The 14,384-nt window shown below is 41.4% G+C and overlaps 1 long non-coding RNA gene across 1 annotated transcript; it reads right to left on the reverse strand.

Annotated features, from left to right (window-relative positions):
* Positions 1 to 4,853: 4,853 nt before the first annotated feature.
* Positions 4,854 to 10,708, reverse strand: LOC129525743 (uncharacterized). Its single transcript, XR_008670196.2, has 2 exons — positions 10,279 to 10,708; positions 4,854 to 5,402 (listed from the first exon to the last, which is right to left on the reverse strand). It is a non-coding gene; the product is annotated as an uncharacterized lncRNA (long non-coding RNA).
* Positions 10,709 to 14,384: the final 3,676 nt, after the last annotated feature.

Below are 14,384 nucleotides of genomic sequence, written 5' to 3' on the forward strand. Positions count from 1 at the left end.
TAGAATTGAAACACAAGAGAAAGGACAACTGGATTTCAGGATAACTAGATCTGGAATGAAGATCCAGGACAACTAGATTCAGAAGCAAAAATTCCAAAGATGATCTCAAGACCAAAAGGGAATTTAGGGCTACTATTTGTGTGAAATGTGCATACTTCATGTCTCCAGGGCCACAATAGCTTATAGATTCATCATATACAGTACTTCTCTGGTATTTCCACCATATATGAAAACTCCAGCCCAAATTTCTGTCAAATTCACATGGGAGTCCCCAAAAGTCATCTCGTGTGTATTCTGTGAACAAACCTGCAAGGTTACGACATGTTGTTCACCACTTTCCTCCTTTCCCACCCAGCTCAAGCTGGGTGTGTCTCTTGTTAGGCCAGCATTGCTCTCCAGAGCTCTACATCTGTGTTGAGGCCCTATCTTCAGCCAGTGGCTGGATTGTCACCAAATATTGTTGCTCATGCCTTAGTGCTGTCTCAATGTCAGAGAGATTTCAGTGAAACTGCTGTCAGTTTAGGGATTTTTTAGCTTCTCATAAAATATATGATCCATTAAAAGAGTAATAATACCTTTAATAAATAAAATAAACAACTTGTACCTACCATTCAGCTTAGAAAATAAATCATCACCGTAGCTTTGTAGATTCCTCTACATCCCCGAACTCCTTCCTCTGTTCCCAGCGTTTATAACTAAACCTCATCTAGGACATACTATTTGGCGTTTTGTTGATTTTTGGAATTAAGCAAGATCTTTATTTTTTTTCCAAAAAAAGGTCATTTGGGGCAAAACTGGAGAGGAGTTTAGACTGGAGCAACAGGAAGGTGGGTGGGGCAGCTTTTCCCAAGCAGGGATCCCAATAGTGCCACTACAATTCCCAATAGCCTAGGGCCAGCGCACAGGCAGAGAAGCCAAGTCTGGTACTCTGGTGCTGAGCCTAAAACCTTAAAGTAGACATAAATGCTCCCAGGTCAGTGGTATCTCCTGGCTACTTATAAAAGCAGAGGCAGAAGTAGAAGCAAACCATCTCTGGAGAAAAGATATTTTAATTTAGGTACATGGAGATTATATGTATTAAAATCAGGCAGTAAATTCAGATGCAAAGAACAGCAAGTACAGTCAAAGAATACACAAGCAACCATGGGTGAACATCAACAAAAATGATAAATAATAGCTAGAGATAGTGCACCTTTGAAGGACTGTAGATACTGAAATTATTAGGTACAGGATATAAAACAGATATATATGAAATATTTGAAGAAATTAAGGACATAAAAAAAGTAATTAAGCACAGGGATTTTCAATTTTCTGAAAGAGCCTAAACCCGGAGTTTTTAATCCTTTTTTTGAGTGGGAATTTTTTAACTACTTTTTTAATTCCATTAATCCTTTAGAACACTCAATTTCTATATATGTATAGAATTATACATACATAGAAATAGAAATATATAAAAATATACATCTATATTAAAATATATCATATAAATACATGGAGATATATCATATATTGAATATATATTTATATTTTTATTAATATACAGAAATTGAATGTTCTAAAGGATTAATTAAATAATCCCTAAGATTACAGCTATAATAATTGTATTGCTCTCCAATATGCCTGTGTTATCTGTTTCCAAACGTGTTAACATAAAGTTGTTCATATTTTCATTAAATTTAACCTTGCAGCGTTTTTAGTTACCTTTTTTTTCAGTCATAACGTTGTGGCTTTTTTCCTCCTTTTTTTTTTTTTTTTTGAGACGGAGTCTCGCTCTGTTGCCCAGGCTGGAGTGCAGTGGCGCGATCTCGGCTCACTGCAAGCTCCGCCTCCTGGGTTCACGCCATTCTCCTGCCTCAGCCTCGCGAGTAGCTGGGACTACAGGCGCCCGCCACCACGCCCGGCTAATTTTTAGTACTTTTAGTAGAGACGGGGTTTTACCGTGTTAGCCAGGATGGTCTCGATCTCCTGACCTCATGATCCGCCCGCCTCGGCCTCCCAAAGTGCTGGGATTACAGGCGTGAGCCACCGCGCCCGGCCTTTCCTCCTTTTTTTTAACTCAAGCTTGTAAGAATTTTATTTTGTTCTCCCAATGAATCAAAATTTTGTTTTGTTGGTCCTCTCTATCAAATGTTTATGTCTTATTTTATTTCTGCCGTTCCCTTTGTTATTTCCATCCTATACTTGCTTTTGGCTAATTCTGTTGCCACCTTCCAAACTGTGCAACGAATGATTCACCCGGTATTAGGTTCCAAATCTACTTTCCTAGCCTTTACTTTGTGATAATGGTTCTGAAGACAACATGTCTCCTTTGTCAGAAGGCTTACTATTAATTTCCATCAATAGGAAGAACTAGGGGAAGACTAAATGGCAGGAGAAGGGGAGAAGGAACTTGTTCATTTCTGCTTGTTTATTTTTTCCCATCAGATCACCCCACTTTGGCCTTTTACCCTGGCAGCAGCTGTTAATTACAGCTTTCAGATCATCGGGCCATTCCCACTAACAGAGTCATTGTGCCCCTTCACGAGCACCAGCTGCAGAGCCCACTCATTATGTGCCTGCATCTCAACATCACAGGACCTCTTCCCAACTTCTGAGGTACCAGCACTAGCTGGTAGCTCCTCACTTCAGAGGTTAGGCCCCCATTGTGTGAGTCCCTCCCTCCAAGCTCCTGAGATTTCAGTAGCAGCCTCCTTGGAGGTAGGTAACACCCTCCTTGGAATTCTGAGTCCTAAATCTCTGGGCCCCTCCATGAATCTTGTAAGTTTTGATCAGCTTCCCAATGAGCTTCCTGATCTCAGCTTCCTTTTATTCCTCCAGCCTGAGGGGAGGTAGCAGCTTTTTGTAATGATCTCTTCTAATGTTCTCATTTTCCTTTTCAGTTCCCCATCATCTGATTAACAAATTCCGTATATGAAATTATCTCTGTTGAAATACCTCATGGGGTTTGTTCCCCTGAATGGACCCCAAGTGATACAGGTTGAACATCTGTTATCCAAAATGCTTGGGATACTCAGCCTGTTTTAGTGTTAGATTTTGGAAGTGCTTAGGATTTTGGATTTTTTGGGTGCAGGGAGGTTGGAATATTTGCATACATATATTGAGATATTATGGGGATAGGATCCAAGACTAAACCAAAAATCACTAATGTTTTACATATACCTTACATATTAATATATAGCCAAAGGTAATTTTATACAATATTTTAAATAATGTTGGGCATGAAGCAAAATTTTGACTGCATTTTGACCGTGACCTACCACATGAGGTCAGATGTGGAGCTTTCTACTTGTGGAGCCATTTTGACACTCAAAGTTTCAGAACTCAATCAGTTTTTCAGCAGTTTGGATTTTGGATTTTCAGATTAGGTCAGCTCAACCTGTGTAAATGCTAAAGTTTATTTCTTTCCATTCTTTTTTCTATTATAAACATCTAAGGATTATGTTAGAGTCTTTGTTCTTGCTCCTTTTTTGTCACACCTGTATAGCAGAGGAGAATCTGGGACTGTGTCTCTCAGAATAATCTTCGCCGTATGTCCTATGTTTGGATTTGGATTAGAGCTTCTCTCTTTCTTTAAGAAGTAAGGCTATGACTAGAAGAGTGGACATGGGCCTGATAGAGAATTCACAGCTTCTTTTGGGAGAGCTCCTTTTATTCAGCACTTCAGGTAGCCAAATTATTCAATGGGAGCTTCCTGGATGTTTTTGAGATTTTTATAGACTCCTGTGAAAGCCCCTGAGAATAAACTAAAATTTCTTTTTATTTGGTTTTTAAAATTGTCTTTTGGTACATTTGCTTAACTGATTCTTAAGCCACACTTAACCAGTTCTTTGGGGTCACCTCATGTTTCCCACTAAAGTTTAATTACAGTAAGATAAACTGATTGACATATGTTTTGCTTTTTCTTTGGTAGATGACTCAAAACTGAGGCTAATTATCAGAATAACCACAGGAGATTTTAAATACACAGATGTCTGAGCCTCATTCCTGAAGCTGGGTTCAGGTAAATACATATATTTAAAGTTCTTCAGATGAATTTGAATGATCAATCTTGTTTTGGAACCTCTGCTCTGGCTTCTACCCTTTAATCCATCTGTTATCTTGTGATCGTAAGATCCAGCCTATGTTTTTCTCCCTTACCTGTTTTTCTCCTTCTTGGGCCCCAGAATCAAAATACACTTCACAAAGTCATTTGTAAGCTAGTGCTTCAGAAAGCAGGATTTAAAAACTCCTTCTGCCAGACATCATTCCCGAAAACAAGGATCACTTATTTTGAACATGATGTCCCTAACCATGTTTATTTCAGAATGACTGATAATGGTAGGCTCTGTGAGAACATGATGGACTATGTATTTCGATTTTATAAATGCAGAGTAAGTCAAGAATGCCAAATGGCAATGTCATAATCCTTCTGTTCTCTGCCAACCTATTACCTTATGGACTCAAATATGTCGCTCTTGAAGCAGATGGCTCTCACCGCTCTCCAGGTTATTACATAAGGAGATGAGGTGCAGTGGACTGAGTTTGCCTGATTTCCAGGAAGACTAGCACAATGCATGTAATAAGCTCCTGGGTGTAGGGAGACAACTGAATTCAGAACCAGGCATGTCTGGATTTAAATCTTAGCTCTGCCTCTTTCTGATGATGAGAACTTCAGCAATATGTGATGTTCACTTCATATATGTGGAACAGTGCAATATTTGTCCTTTGGTATCTGGCTTCTTTCACTTAGCATAATGTCTTGAAGGTTTATTTATATTAGCAAGTGTTAGCATTTTCTTTTTAATTGAATAATATTCCACTATATATATAAATCACATTCTGTCTTCACATTCATCTGGCAATGGACCTTTAGGTAATCATCACAACTCTTAACTTTATTTTACTGTACTTTTTTAGGTTATCTGTCTGTCAATTTACTCTCATATTTGCACAACAATATCACCTTCTTTAATCTTAAATATACATGACTATCTAACAACAGAAGCAATCATTTTTGGCCAACTATAGGGCCATACATCGAAAAAGAGATAAAGAAATATTTACTTCCTTTCCTTGTTTAAAATTTTGGAGACTCAAATTCAGGAATTTCTTGCATCCTGAAAGCTTTTGACACTGAGTATAGTATACTTAAAGCCGGTATTTCTCACATGTCTATGTGGGAAGCCCTTGGTCTCTCAGCATCCCATAGAGAGGCATATGTAGACAATGTCTGGCTGCATGGACTGAGGGCTTTTCTTCAAGAGAAGAGCCTGTTCCTTTCCATTCTCTTTTCTTTCACACCTCCTATGAGAGGAGCCTTCCAACTGGGTTAGAAAGGATGTCATCTGAGCTTGGGCACCATCTTGATTCTTAACGTTAAATGAGTTGCTCAAGGAAACTCAATTTGGCCTTCATTCTCTTGTCTGTAAAAATAGAGATGATAATATCACGTTTGTATGTTTATTGTAAATTTGAGTATTATGTATATAAAGCAACTGGCAAAGAGAAGGTACACAGTGAAAGACTTACTTTTTTGAGATTTTTTATTTTAAAAAATTCCTCATAAGTTTATTTCTGAATGTCATTTTCTCTGAATTAAGGAGGCCACCTGATATGATTTAATGTAAGCACAGGTTAGAAATCCTTTTTCAGGAACCCATAAAAGTGATTATTATAACACGAAGCATACACAGACTGAAATCCCAGTCTGTAAAGGGATAATGCTTATCTGATTTTGCTTTCTCAAGGCACTGGGATCTTGATTGGCAGCCCAGCTGAGTTCAACCCATTTAGGTATCTAAAAATATAAATATATGAATATGTGCATGTTGTGGAGTTGGAGCAAGCCATAGGACTTTAAAAGAAGGCAAAATAATTTGATAAAAATTACTGAACCCACTCACTGAAACGCGAACTATATGAGAATATTTAAACAACAATTTTAAGTATACTTACATAAAACAAATGACAAATAATAATAGGGAATTGAGAGTCATTTCCATTTTCACTCCTGAACAGGAATTAGTAAAATGGCAACAATAACCAAGGGAATAATTCAAGTACAATGTGCCATCTTTTACATCCTGCTGAGTATTTTGTATGTCCCACATCCCTGTCCCAGCCAGGCAGGTGGTGTTTTCTTGAATTAGAACCCTTACATTGTTTCAGTTTTTGAACTGTTCACGTTTGCCTAAGCAGTTTTCAGCAGATTGTTATCAAACACTTCTTGAGTCATGCCTCAAGGCTTATACTCCCTCAATGGTAGCCACAAATCAACTTCAGGCCGCTAAAGCTTGTCAGCACCCTGTCCCCACTACACCCAGTTCGCTTACTTTCTGCATTCAGACTTCTCTGACATGGGATGCCTATGAAAACCTGATTGGTACCAATGCATGCATAAATCTGGAAGACTGCCATCCTGTGAGGCAACCCTTGGTCAATGCAGAGCTGGAGACAGTGGATAAATACCTTCTCTTCTTCCTTTCATACTGACAATTCAGAGGCGCAGCCTATATGGCTCTTCCAAGAGTTACAGTGGGACCAAACCCCAGTTGCCCACAGCTATGACTGGATAGATAATGCATTCTTATTTTAGCAGCCCCTCCTCCCCAATTTCACCCTCCCTAGTCTCCAACTTGTGGCCCTGAGATCACATCCCCAAGCAAACTATCTGGATAAAAGATGTGTTTCAGACCCTGCTGTCTGCCAGTAAGCCAGGCTAAGATAGTATCAGTAAGGCCAACCAATCAGCTAAGCAAAACTGCTGAGTGCCTGAGCTCACCTACAAGGGTGACATGACTTTGCAACAGCTGTGTACTGTGTCTCTCTAAGCGTTCTGTGTTCCTCCCTGTACTTCTGTTTCTCCGCAATGGCAGAGAAACTGATATATCACTTGGTCTGGCGGGCCAGGACTGATGTTCCACCTCTACTGGGGTCAGATCACAAAACAGATTCTCCTTGGGCCAAATCACAGAAGTCATGACCCTCCCTGTGTAATACTCTTAATCTCCCACCTCCACTCTAGAGTAATTAGCTGTGGAGACTTTCTGTTTAACCACTTACCCATTAAGTCATATTGCTTAAACAAGTTCCCCCAAAATTCAAGGTCCTCAAATCTGTTTCCTATAACACCCTTTTTCACCACCCCCGTAAAACAAGAATACATCCTCCTTTAAATGTTACTTAGTGTGGCTTTTATTTTAGCTGAACAATGTCACCGAAGATGTAGAAATAGAAAATTATGGTATCACGTGGCATATTCTTGGCAAAATTCTCCTTGACCTCTTTTCACTTTCCTACTAGAGGATTTCCCAAGACCTGGTCTCCCCACCATCTGCTCTGAGCCAGAGAGCGTTGTCTTGGTGGTGTTCATATTTCCCTGTTACTATAGGTGCTGTGTTTTCCCCTTGTGTATCCATTTCAGGTGGGTGGGGAGCATCAATCTGCAAACGAGTAGAGCCATCCATATTCTGCATATTTCGATCTGGCCATCCATATTCTGCATATTTCGATCTGGCCTTGAAGAGATGACTACAGATGGGGCTTCTTTCACTCTAACCTCTATTATCGCCCAAATGCCTTCTGTTCTCTAGTGAGGCCAGCTTTGCTTTCTCTTTTTAATCAGCCATGTGTTTTTGCTAGGTTTTGTTTTGTTTTCACTACAGGCAGTTTCCCCCATCCTTCCAAAAGCCTGAAGGATTTTTCCCCTGACAGTTTTGTTTATCTTACTTCATCTCCCAATACAATCTCCCTTGTTGAATTTCCCCTTTTTTTTTTTTTTCTTAGCACACAGAAGCACAGAAACTTTGGAGTTAGACTGGCTTGGAGTCTAATCCAAGTTCTATCATCTACTGTCTGTGCGACTTTGAGTAGCTATGTCTGCTTCTGATCCAAAAATCATGTATTTCACATAACCACAGAATTTTTGCAAACAATAAAGAATATACAAGACAAGCACTTGGCAAATGACTATTTCTTCATCTCTCTTTGCTAGTAGCTATAGTTTTACTGAACACATAGGTGTGTCTTACTCTGTTGTTCATTACAGGCATATGAAATTTTCCCAGCCAACACTGGTTCTTTTCTCCAAGGTTCCATGCTCACTCTGTTCAAGACTATTCCTTAGTCAGTTTTCAGTGAATGCCCTTGGCCTTTTAAAAAATGTCTTGCATGTTATTGCACGAGTTATCTATTGCTGAGTAACAACAAACATTTATTATCTCATACAATTTCTGGGAGCCAGGCAGGAAGGAGCATCTTAGCTCAGCTCAGGGTCTCTCACAAGGTTGCAGTCAAGCAGTTGGCTAGAGCTGCAGTCTTCTCAAGGCTCTATGGGGGCTGAAGAACACAAAACATAGGATCTGCCATAGACCCTATCTCAGCAATCAAGCAAACTGTCTGATTCCAGATTGTAGATCTCATGATGCTTATGGATTTATTTACTGGAGGCTTAGCCTGGCACTTTCCGCCTAGGCAAGATATCCCTAAGTTAGGATCAAAGCCATCTTCTAAATTGGGAACTTAACGGTTTGAAGGTCAAAAAACATAATAGGATTTTTACCCTGTGAAAATTTGCCCTGTCTCCACATGGAAATGACCAGGCAAATGCAGTCAAGCCAGTATTTTTCTTATGGAGCCACTTTGTATGCTTTCCAGGGGCTGAAATATGCCTAGTGGATCCAGAGTGCTGCACTATCTAATTGAGCAAAGATTGTCTGGGATTGCAACATTATTTTGAGTAGATTTTGACGGTTCCCATATCAACTATGGGCAAACGGCATTAACTGTGATACTGGCTGCTTTCTGTTTGTTCCTCCAAACCCATGCTTCAGTGTTTGGCGCTCTAGAAAATGAGCTGCATGGAAGTAATCAGCAGGCTCCCTTTGTGTCCGGAATTGGTGGGTTCTTGGTCTCACTGATTTCAAGAATGAAGCCGCGGACCCTCGCGGTGAGTGTTACAGTTCTTAAAGGCAGCATGTCCGGAGTTTGTTCCTTCTGATGTTCGGATGTGTTCGGAGTCTCTTCCTTCTGGTGGGGTTCGTGGTCTCGCTGGCTCAGGAGTGAAGCCAGGGACCTTCGCGGTGAGTGTTACGGCTCTTAAGGCGGCGAGTCTGGAGTTGTTCCTCCCGATGGGTTCGTGGTCTCCCTGGCTTCAGGAGTGAAGCTGCAGACTTTTGCGGTGAGTGTTACAGCTCATAAAGGTAGTGTGGACCCAAAGAGTGAGCAGTAGCAAGATTTATTGCAAAGAGCGAAAGAACAAAGCTTCTACAGTGTGGAAGGGGACCCGAGCAGGTTGCCACTGTGGGCTGGGGCAGCCTGCTTTTATTCTCTTATCTGGTCCTACCCACATCCTGCTGATTGGTCCATTTTACAGAGAGCCCAGTGGTCTGTTTTGACAGGGTGCTGATTGGTGCATTTATAATCCCTGAGCTAGATACAAAGGTTCTCCACATCCCCACCAGATTAGTAGATATAGAGTGTGGACACAAAGGTTCTCCAAGTCCCCACCTGAGTAGCTAGAGAGTGTCCATTGGTGCATTCACAAACCCTGAGCTAGCCACAGGGTGCTGACTGGTGTGTATACAAACCTTGAGCTAGATACAGAGTGCCGATTGGAGTATCTACAATCCCTTAGCTAGACATAAAGGTTCTCCAAGTCCCCAACCAGACTCAGGAGCCCAGCTGGCTTCACCCAGTGGATCCTGCACCAGGGCCGCAGGTGGAGCTGCCTGCCAGTCCCCTGCCCTGCTCCCGCACTCCTCAGCCCTTTGGTAGTCGATGGGACTGGGCGCAGTGGAGCAGGGGGCCGTGCTCGTTGGGGAGGCTCGGGCCGCACAGGAGCCCACGGACTGGGGGGAGGCTCAGGCATGGCGGGCTGCAGGTCCTGAGCCCTGCCCAGAGGGGAGGCAGCTAAGGCCTGGCGAGAAATCGAGCGCAGGGCCGGTGGGCCGGCACTGCCAGAGGACCCAGTACCCCCTCCGCAGCCGCTGGCCCGGGTGCTAAGCCCCTCATTGCCCGGGCCATTCCGAGTGCGGGACCGCCAAGCCCACGCCCACCCGGAACTCCAGCTGGCCCGCAAGCACCACCGGCAGCCCCGGTTCCCGCTCGCGCCTCTCCCTCCACACCTCCCTGCGAGCTAAGAGAGCCAGCTCTGGCCTCGGCCAGCCCAGGAAGGGGCTCCCACAGTGCAGCGGTGGGCTGAAGGGCTCCTCAAGCACACCCAGAGTGGGCGCCAAGGCCGAGGAGGAGCCGAGAGCCAGCAAGGGCTGTGAGGGCTGCCAGCACACTGTCACCTCTCACCTTGACCTCATCTTCTATTAGGGTATAGCCAATTGGAAGCTGTAGAAGGGGATTTGAATAGCAGGAAGAGAGTAAGTTGGAGTAGTTGTCTCCTAGCCCCTTTATAGCCAGATGGCAACATTAACTGTGTCTCTCTACTAAAAGTCACAGCCCCTGTTAAAAGGGCCTAATGGCCGGGCGCAATGGCTCATGCCTGTAATCCCAGCACTTCGGGAGGCCGAGGCGGGTGGATCATGAGGTCAGGAGATCAAGACCATCCTGGCCAACATGGTCAAACCCCGTCTCTACTAAAAACACAAAAATTAGCCGGTCATGGTGGTATGTGCCTATAATCCCAGCTACTCGGGAGGCTGAGCCAGGAGAATTGTTTGAACCCGAGAGATGGAGGTTGCAGTGAGCCAAGATCATGCCATTGCACTCCAGCCTGGGTGACAGAGACTCTGTCTAAAAAAAAAAAGGACCTATCTTCCCAGCGATCCACTTCAGGGTCCTATAACAACACTCCCCTTGCCCATTCAGACTTCAAAGTAGTAACTACTCCCCAACATTATCTAACTTCAGGGTGTTTCATCATCACTTTTTCTTCCTAAGCCCTGCCAACAACTTTGTAAATAGTTCTCTATTAAACTCTTCTCCATTACCTAGTTTGAATGTGTCACTGTTCCCTGCCAGGACCCTAACTGTAAAGTGGCTGGTTTTAAACATCATAGCCTCCCAGGATACCTACAGTTACACACTGTGAGATAGAGTCACAAGTAATTAAAACAATTGGCTATTGAATTACTCAGCTGTGATTTGATTGAAGCTTAGTGACTGGCAGCAATTTTCATTTCTAGCAAGTCTGTATGAACAATCATTTATTGCCAAAAGTACAAGGGCTGAATATTAACTAATTGAGGATCATCAATACTAAACCTGGCAAAATACCTCATGATTTAAAATAACGGGTAACTTGTATTGAGTGTCGAGTGACAAGCATTGTGTCAAATGATACACATTTTTAAGATTATTTTAATCATCACAATCATTCTGTGTGGTATAATAATTTTGCTATTCAATGGCGATCATTAAAAAGTCAGGAGACAACAAGCGCTAGAGAGGATGTGGAGAAATAGGAACACTTTTACACTGTTGGTGGGACCGTAAACTAGTTCAACCATTGTGGAAGACAGTGCGGCAATTCCTCAAAGATCTATAACTAGAAATACCATTTGACCCAGCCATCCCATTACTGGGTATATGCCCAAAGGATTATAAATCATGCTGCTATAAAGACACATGCACACGTATGTTTATTGTGGCACTATTCACAATAGCAAAGACTTGGAACCAACCCAAATGTCCATCAATGATAAACTGGATTGAGAAAATGTGGCACATATACACCATGGAATACTTTGCAGCCATAAAGGATGAGTCTATGTCCTTTGTAGGGACATGGATGAAGCTGGAAACCATCATTCTGAGCAAACTATCGCAAGGACAGAAAACCAAACACCGCATGTTCTCACTTATAGGTGGGAACTGAACAACCAGAACACTTGGACACAGGGTGGGGAACATCACACACTGGGGCCTGTCGTGGGGTGGGGGGAGGGTGAGGGATAGCATTAGGAGTTATACCTAATGTAAATGACAAGTTAATGGGTGCAGCACACTAACGCGGCACATGTATACATATGTAACAAGCCTGCATGTTGTGCACATGTACCCTAGAACTTAAAGTATAAAAAAATTTAAAAATAATAATTTTGCCATTCAAAAGATGTGGAAACCTGCCAGGCATGGTGGCTTACATCTGTAATCCAGCACTTTGGGAGGCCAAGGTGGGCGGATCACTTGAGGTCAGGAATTTGAGACCAGCTTGGCCAATATGGTGAAACTCTGTCTCTACTAAAAATACAAAAATTAGCTGAGAGTGGTAGTGGGTGCCTATAATCTCAGCTACTCGGGAGACTGAGGGAGAAGAATCCCTTGAACCCGGGAGGCAAAGGTGGCAGTGAGCCAAGATCCCACCACTGCACTCCAGTCTGGGTGACAGAGTGAGACTCTGTCTCAAAAAGAAAAAAAAAAAAAAAAAGGATGTGGAAACCAAGGCTCATGGAGAAGAAGTGCCTTACTCAATGCCATATAATAAACCAGAGATGAAACTGGTATTCAATCCCAGGCAAAATTCAGAATCTGCATGTCACTCAATTTTCCTTGATGAGAAAATAATTATGAATAATTGACAATGGTATGGCTTTGTTTATGTAAAAATATTTGCTAATTTCTGTATGGTATAAGTAGGCTATTTAGAATTAGAAATTATGCTACCACTTGTAACACTTCTATTTATTCCGAGCTTGATAGTTGATTTTGCAAAATAAGGAGAACTGGATTTTTAAGTGTGGCCCACAAGTATAAACAATTCTGAATTCACCAAATACGCATACACACACACAGACACACATGAGTCTAACTCTAGCACTTAGCAATTCCTCAACTGGGAAGTAGTTAATACCAGGCCTTCTTATAAATCTCCTTATAAATAATGGTTGTGTTTACACAACCTGGAAATACTGAATTTTTCCCTGAATGAGTCATTGTTTTAGAATAGTGTAAACACAGCCTGTGTTAAGGAAGAGGATGTCTTTGTCTAGTGAAGCTCTGAGCATTTAAACAGCTGCTTCGTTTCCCTACATAGGTGTTTGCATTTCATTGACAGATGGAGTAATTTCCAAATGGCTTTCAATCAATATATAGTAGACAAGTGGTTGAGAATGATCTCTTAAGGGGGAATAAAAAAACAGAAAAAATGCAATTCAACCATTGCATCTTATTTATTTAATTTTTAGCATCTGTTATTAAGTAATCACCACAAAAACCATAGCAGGAATGTGAAATTTTGTGTAATGGTCCATATTTACGGCTGTTTATTTTCCTAGAATTGGTAGTATTTGTTTGTATATTCTTGTTTATTTTCTGTTTCTTGGTTTTTGTGTTTTTCTTAGAGAAGGCACTGTATGTGTCTGCACCATGATTTATACCCAAATTTATACCCATGAAACGCTGTACTCCAGCTTTTCTAGGAAGTATCAAATTTTAAGTATACAAAATATACTTAAATATACTATATATAATTCAGATATTAGCAAAATGTTAGGAGATTTTAAAATAAAACCTACATGACATTATTATTGCTATTTTATACAGTCAATATTCACTTAAATTTACACACATATTAACTATATTATTTGTTCTTCATTTTTTCTTGTACCCATTTCAGACCGTTTTCATTCTTCCTGAAATATGTCCTTTAAAATTAATTGCTTTAGTGAGGGGTTGCTGAGGGCAAATTCTCTTATCTTTTTTCCTTTTCTTCCTGAAAAATTTTTTATTTTACACTAATTCATGAAGGATACTGGATGAATACAGAATATTAGTTTGGCAATTATTTTTTCAGCACATTTCTAATATTATTCCACTGTCTCTGGCATCCTTTGTTGCTACTGATAAGTTAGCTGTCAGTCTAACTGCCACTGATTTGAAGCTATAGTGGACTCTGTTATGTGCTGCTGTTATCCCTTTTAGGGACTGAAATTACCCTCAAATACTGAGAATGCTAGAAATTGGTCTCAATGGAAGAGAGCCACTTCAACCAAATTCATGTCCCATTCCTGGAGGCAGGAATCTGAATACTTTTCTGATTCATAAACCAGGTGATATGAAAGGCCGCCAGCTTTGAGTGGGAGCCAGGGCAAGAAATGACTCTCCCAGCAGCAAGTCTAGGCTGTGATGTAGATGGTTTTGCCATTTGGGCCACTTGACTCAGCAGAACCTAAATAGTTAGAAGTTCAAATCCCAGTAGGAGTATCTCCTTTAGAGTTCTGAAAAAAGGTCATGCCTTCTGTAGCAGAGAATTATACCCTTTTTCAAAAACTGCTTAAGTGTGATAATTGGTACTGGAAAGGCTAAGTGTCTGACCATGATGCACAAAGTGATCTCAAACCCAAAACTTCTCAATAGGAGCTGGGTTCTACCAGACGCACCAAATTGGACAGTTCCAGAAGTTATCCAACATGTGCTGGAAGAGAAATATCTGGGATCAAAGCCAGGGCAGGGCC

This window comes from Gorilla gorilla, chromosome 10, assembly GCF_029281585.2.
Source record: "Gorilla gorilla gorilla isolate KB3781 chromosome 10, NHGRI_mGorGor1-v2.1_pri, whole genome shotgun sequence".
In the NCBI taxonomy this organism is placed as follows: domain Eukaryota; kingdom Metazoa; phylum Chordata; class Mammalia; order Primates; family Hominidae; genus Gorilla; species Gorilla gorilla.